The sequence below is a fragment of the Pectinophora gossypiella genome, chromosome 8 (genome assembly GCF_024362695.1).
Source record: "Pectinophora gossypiella chromosome 8, ilPecGoss1.1, whole genome shotgun sequence".
In the NCBI taxonomy this organism is placed as follows: domain Eukaryota; kingdom Metazoa; phylum Arthropoda; class Insecta; order Lepidoptera; family Gelechiidae; genus Pectinophora; species Pectinophora gossypiella.
This window is the reverse complement of record NC_065411.1, coordinates 15,478,616-15,486,161: the sequence shown is the minus strand read 5'-3', so window position 1 is coordinate 15,486,161 and position 7,546 is coordinate 15,478,616.

Here is a 7,546-nt window from a genome sequence, read left to right as displayed (position 1 = left end):
ATTGACATGGCGGACGTTTTAACTGAACACTGTCCATTATTCAGCCATATTGGTTTTATTCTCCACTACCAGGGAAAACATAAGGCGAGGTCTTTTCTCAGGAACGGGACAATATTGGCTAGTAAGATTTCTTATAATCTCTGTTAGTAAGGCTAGCCACCTTGCCCAACCTACTGGAGTTTCCGGTTTCCACTCCAGTGTATGCGTTTGTGAGAGTGTGTGTCTATGGTATTAGGAAATGCAATCCCGACTCGAGATCACAAATTTAAAATCCCGCGGGATTGGAAATATGAATCCCACGAGATCCCGAAATATTCGGGATCGCGTCTATTAATATATTATAAAAAAAGTAAAGTTAGGAATGCTGAAAACTATGAAAACTGCTTGTTTGTGATAGCGAGGTTAATTAAAACAAAATATTTTAAAAAAAGAAAACAAAAGCCTTTATTATTTAATATTACTAACTAAATAATTAAGTTTTCTTTGGTAGTCAGCATAATCAAAACAAAAAGTGTAACTCAAGGAGTTTCGCCCAATCCCGTCAATCTCGAATGGGATCTAGTCATATTAAGCTCAATTCAATTCAATTCTCAATTATTTATTTTTTATTGCTTCGGGATTGATCCCGAAAACTTAGACGAGATCCTACGAGATCGCGATTGCATTCCCTAATACGATTATGTATACTATACACCTCTGCCTAGCACTTCGGGGTTAAAGGCGTGACTCCAGACATGTGTGTTTTTAATTAAAGCACATAATAACGAGTTCTTACCGCGTTTAAATGGGGATATGAGACTCCCGATAACAGTCGACAGTGTCGAAATATCGGGAGTCTCATATCCCCATTTAAACGCGGTAAGAACCCGTTATTATGTGCTTTAATTATGATAATAATCGCGTAAACTTAAAACAATGTGTGTTTTTGCACCAGTAAAACTGTACAGTTTCACACAGTAGTATGAGCCGTTGAAATGAATAATTATTTGGCTAAATACATACCACAATCGTTTGTGTGGCTGTGGTACTAAACCTTTCAAAGGTTGCCTGGAAGAAATTGCTGCATGAGCAATAAGGCCGCCTGTTGTGCTTTTCTGTATATGTTGTCCTTATCTCTGTATTTTGTGTCCATTGTGCTCAATAAAGTATTTTATCTATCTATCTATCTATCTTTCATCCGACTCACACTTGGCCAGTTTTGTCGTTTACAACGGCGTAAAGAAATACATCCGTGGTAACACTGTTAGCGTCATAGTGGTTTTACCAGGCTGCCTTAATCCGCTCCGTACCAGCATAGTGCATTAACACACCAAAGCTCTTCCGATGGTATAAGAAAACCAGGTATGCTCAAAAGTGACAGCTAACATTTCAAGGTTAGCCCAGCTGACGTCATCACACCCTGCGTTGCCATTTCGTAAAAAATAAATTACCCACGATCAATGTTTACTTTGCAAGGAAATTTTGGACTAAAAAAGATTTACTAAAAGATTTACTTACACTAATTAAAAGATTTACTTACACTAATAAAGATTTTTATATGTGTAACAAGTAATCGTAATTAAATACAATCAGAAATTCACTTAATTTTCAAAAATAAAATTTATGTCCTTGCGGAATGTTGGAGATACCAATTTAATGGTAACACAGTGGTAACACTTACGTCATCAAAGGGCTAGCAATGGCGGCGTGTCATAGTATTGAGCATACCTGGTCTTCTTATACCATGGCTCTTCCCTTGAAGAGAATCAAGCCGATCGTGGCTCATGATCTTATTTCCTGCTTCAGAGCTAATTTTAGCTACTTTATCAAAAGGCAGACGCAAGTCTCGCCTGTTATCCCATACGGGTACGGGTGAGATAAACTTACACTGGGCATAGTTCAAGTTAGTTGAATTATCCAGCATAAGTTGGTCTGACCCGCGTCGGACCCGCGCGTGTTTAAACGTTAGCCCTTAGGATGGACAGAACTGCAACTCACCAATAGTGTTCAATAACAGTTTACTCGTAACATACAGAATTAGATAGCACTTCTGTGCTCCAAATTACTTCACGAACATACCTACCGTGTGATAATTATAGATAAAGTATCCTAATCCCAAATCCCAAGTGCTGGGGCACGGGCCTTCCCTATGGATGGATAGGGAGATCGGGCCTTAAACCATCACGCGGGCCCAGTGCGGATTGATTTATTAACGACTGCCGGGACCAACGGCTTAACGTGCCTTCCGAAGCACGGAGGAGCTCGAGATGAAAACTATTTTTTTTGTGGTCACCCATCCTATGACCGGCCTTCCTATGGCGACCGTGTTACTCAAAGGTACATCCGTCGCAAAATGAACTTTGTGCCCACGCGTCGTCGTGCTTTTTATTAGACCAACGCAACTGTGTGTTCGTTCCAGTAGTGTGACACTATAAAGACGTTTCTTGTTCAATATTAATGTTATATTAACGTGTTGCGTGCCGAGCTGTGTTAAATTACGAACTTCAAAGTCACAAATTCTCACAGATAATGATCAAACATTTACAGAAACTTTGGTAAATTGATACCGTCATTTCACCGCAACCGCGCATCAGCCGTCAGCTGTGAAATTGGGCGCCATCTTGTTCCAGTGGCGCCAAACCGCGCCATCTGTGGGTGACTAGGCACTTTCACGCGCGTTACACACCACGTGATGACAACGCCGATTGGATTTGTAAGACGGAGGTAGTTCTTCGAAGTATGTTAATATAAAAAAAAAAACAAGTAACTTAATGACTCGGATGTGTTAGTAGAAAAACTTGTTACGGCTTTGCCAAATAGTCTTCGTACCAAGGGGCCTTCAAACGGCTTGAAAAGTCTGGCGAATGGTTTGGATACAACCCCAAAAAGGAAGATTCCTCAACCCGTAGTGAATCTGGAGTGCATACTCCACCATGATGACGCATAATCTTACTCCTCGCTCCTAAGAAGACCTGTGTCTATCAGTGGCACGTATGAAGTTGTTGTATTATATTTTCAATAATTAAATAAAGTCTGACCCGGATAAGACTTCAACCCTCAGCTCCTGTCAAGCCAGAACGAGCGTGTCAACCATTAAGGTCATAGCTCATTAGAGCCACCCGACACCAACTCCGCACCGCCTCGCCTCGTGCGGTTAGTATTCTTTATATGAACTTGTATGGGTATACGCTCACTACATCAACTTCGTAGCATCACCGCATCGCCTCAGTCGCATGCCCTCCACGTGCGGACTGCGGGGGGACCACTCGGTGAAAACATGCTGCTCGCACGCTTGCCTTGCATTGAGTGCGCGCTGCCCGCGAGTGGTTCACGTGAGGACGGTACGGTGGCGATGCGCCGCTCCCTCTCTCCCTTCATTGTTCATTCATTCCCAGCCTTTCTTTCGAACGAGGTGGACGTTTGGTTTTTACTTTCAAAATGAATAAAGAAAAACTTATCGAAGAAGTTCGTAAATATACCAGCGGCCAACGCGGGATCCACTGGTTGACGATGCGAGGTCCATTGGTTGACCGCGCGACGTTTATTGGTGATAACACGGTGTCCTCCCGTGGACCACCTGTCGATAACGAGTGGACGCCGTGCGACGAGGCGGTGCCGGGTGGGTGCCGGGTGGCTCTAATGAGCTATGACCTTTATACTACCGCGGGTCCCCATCCTGTCCATGCGAATTTTTCCATGTACCAGCGCCATCATCAATCCGAAACATTGATAAATATTTATTCACCCTTTGGCAGACGAGCAACCAAGCAGTATCAGAGCAGCATAATCTTCCTAAACAGGTTCACAACAGACCATGTTTTTTTGCACAACTTTTACCCAGATCATAAGCCGGTCGTTATCGCCGGTGGAAACTCGTTAACTCGTTACCGTCTGCACCAGTTGGCTGCCATTTTGTATTTTTTTCTTTTTTCCGGAATACTAAAATGTTCATTTAGCGGTTTGAATGCAACTTTTCTTTTTTATATACTATTGTAATTCGGTTAGGATACATTTTTTCACCAATTTTTGAGGAATTATTTTTATTAAACACAAAAATAACTAGTGGGTAAATACTTAAATAATTAATTATGTATTAATTGGGTAAGGGAATTCTATAGTCTCTGCTTACCCCGGTGGGAAATAGGCGTGAGTTTATGTATGTAGGTTTCTCTATTAAATTGAGAGGAGACTTATGACCGGCAGTAAGACGTATACAGGCTGTTATTTAATATATAAATATGGAAGTAGTATTAGTACCTACCGGTAACAAACAAGAAACATCTCCAAACCGACAATAATAAATTGAACAAATATAATATTCATTTCTAAAGCCTATAAGTATATAATCCTACTATCTTATATACCGGTTACTCGGTTACATTAGACAGAATAAGGAATGAGCGCTGAATTGAAAGTACCAACATGATAGGCAAATGCCTACACAAGCAGGACCCTTGAATTTTTCAGCTTCCATTCCGAAAAGTGGTGTCAAGTGTTACTTCAGCTCGCTCACAGCCCTCTGTAGAGTATATCTTACATTTTACCAGAATATCAAACAAGAAATAATATTTTTAATATCTATTTTTGAATAAAGAAATGTTTTTAAAGAAAGATAAATGTTGTGGCACACCGCTTATCACGTTGGTCTAACAGACATCTCGGTGAGGCGTAAGTACTTAGTTCATCTTGTGATGTTCGTGGCTCTGACTATCCCAATTGGGATATAGTCGTGAGATTATGTTATATGTATTTATGGGGCAGCAGTAACTGTCAGTACTATTCAGAGGCGGAGGACAGGAGTCCTAGTACGCCTTTAACCTCTTCAGACCGAGATTTCCAGACACAATAGTTAAACAATGGGGTTTGGATTTATAAAGAACATTCGGTCTTAGGAGGTTAAAATAGACTACTCTGGGCGTCATTCTACCCGTGTCAGACAGAGTACTGCGGGGCAGAAGGCAAGAGGGAAACCACTGCTCTATTTTTCCCTGAAAAGTAGCATGGAGAATGCTGCACCGACAAGAGCGTGGCTCTTAAATTAGTGATGATTTATGATGCAGGTGTAAGTGGTAGAGTTGGAAGAGGAAGCCCGATCAGATCCAGATGTTTTAAAGAAAGGCCAGGTATAAGTAGGCAAAGGTAGGTACTCTAAACGTAATTTGTTGCGTAAATTCAAATAATTTATTTTCAGACCATAATAACGTCCATAGAAAAAATAAATAATAATAAACAATAAATAAGTACAAAAATTGTTAAAAAATAAAAAGTACAAATACATTAAAAATTATAAAGTAGAAATTAAAATTAAAAATCAAGATTAAAATTAACATCACAATCAAAAATAAAATTAAAATCATAATCAAAAAAATCTAAATAATGTGTACGTTTTCTTGTTATTTGTAATTGTCGAGCCGTGTCGTGTGTAAATGTTAATTGTTCTATTACTAACACTAGATTAAGTTTTTTATTGCTTGTTACTAACCTCTATGGATCATGTCCAAAAGAAACTCTTTTTATTTTTATTTATTTAATATGTACCAGAAATATTTTCTGATTAGCATATCGGCAGCGACATTCGCTGTCATATTAGAAACTTTATACAAAGGGTCGTGAGTCGTGACTTAATACCTCCCGTTTTATTCAGCTACCAATAGAAAAAAGCGACACTTCTGGGACTTTCCGTACTAACAAATAAACTTTAGGGTTGAACTCAGAGTAGTGTTTTATAAGAGACTGCATTCATTTTTTTTACTGCATTAGGCTAAATAAGATAAGATAAGATATACAGGTGGTTAGTGACATCGTAACGAAATCTTTGAGGGATGATTCAGACCATGATTCTGAGCTGATATCAAGTGAAATTTTTCGTCGCAAAAGTATGGAACTGAAAGTAAATAAAAAATAACACTCGTACGTACTTGTACGGGGTGTTGTAAGTGACATCGTAACGAATACTGAGGGGGATGATTCAGCTCATTATTCTGAGTTAATATCAAGTGGAATTTTCTATCGTGTTTCATATTCCATAAGTACCGTAAGTACCGATAAAGCATGAGCGTTTAAAAAGAGGGAAGAAAAATTAGAACAGAAATAGCGATGCATGCTCCAACATTCCGCAGTTCAAATTACGATCACAGTATTTTCTTTGAATCGTACGTCATTCATGATTGACGAACGATTGTTTGTAATATCACTCTATGGATTCTGAACGCGCTGGTTGGCGGTTCATGTGAAAATTCAATAAAACATTTATTTACTTGAAGAAAGTTGTTTAATTGTCCAGTTATTATAGTGCGTCTTCACGGTCGGGCGTGGCTCGGTGGAGAATGTTGCCAGCGCGGGGCACGGACGTCCGCAGGTAGGGAGCAGTGTTGCTAGCGTTCGGCGCTAACATCGTCTAATCTGAAATAATATTCATTCATTCATAATGATGTCTCTTTACATCGCCACTCTGTACAATTCGTATGTATCGAGGTACACGGCGCAACCCGTCGACCGCAACGTTTTTGTTTGACCCACGAGGAAGGAGTTTGTGTCAACAGAGGAGAGGAATGGGGCATTTACTTATGTCAGAAAGGCAAATAAAAAATAATAATAATAGGAATACGAAAGCAGTATACAGCGTGTTAGTGACATCGTAACGAATACTGAGGGGCATGATTCAGACCACGATCCTGAGTTGATATCAAGTGGATTTTCTATGAAGAAAAATACTGTCGGAAAATTCATGAAATAATGTAGTCTCTTTTTTTAAATATTTTCCGTTCCACACTTTTGCGATGGAAAATTCCACTTGATATCAACTCAGAGTCATGGCCTGAATCATCCCTCAAAGTTTTCGTTACGATGTCACTAAAACCCTGTATACGTAAACGGGAAGATTAAGAAGACCTTATAGTGACCTTACAACATAAACTTTGTATAACATCACGCCTGTATACTTGAAGGGATAGGCAGAGGTGTATAGTATTGATATACCCACTCTGCGCTTGAAAAACTACATTCTAATGGACCCATTTTTCTTCAAAAAACCTCGCCACAAACACGGTATTTTCAATTCAAATAAAAATTCGCAGTCTCTATTTTTATCCGAAACAAAACTGTCGTGTTGTATTTTACTAATGTGTGTTTCGAGGTTTTGTTGGAGAAAATAACATCAGAATATGATTTTGCAAAAATGCGCTTACCTGGATTTCACGAAGATATTACGTTGAACAGATTCTTAGGTATGGAATTAAGTATTTTGAGACCTAGAGAAGAATATAGAGGGGTGGAAACAACAAGCCTGTGCGATAATCGAAGTTCATGCGGACAAAATCGCGTGCGGAAAGCTAGTAAACAATAATGTTGAATGAATGACGTTAAAAACCTCTCTCTCCGCGTCTTTCGCATCTTACTTTCTATTATATAATTCAACGTCATAATGTTTACAACTTTCTCTTGCTGGCCAAAGCCTCAGTGGGTCAGTTTGGAGTTGGTCTGCAAACCGCCACAGACCCGTGTTCCTCTTTATATTCATTCAAAATAACGTTCTATACTTACTTGACGAAATATTTAATTTAAAATC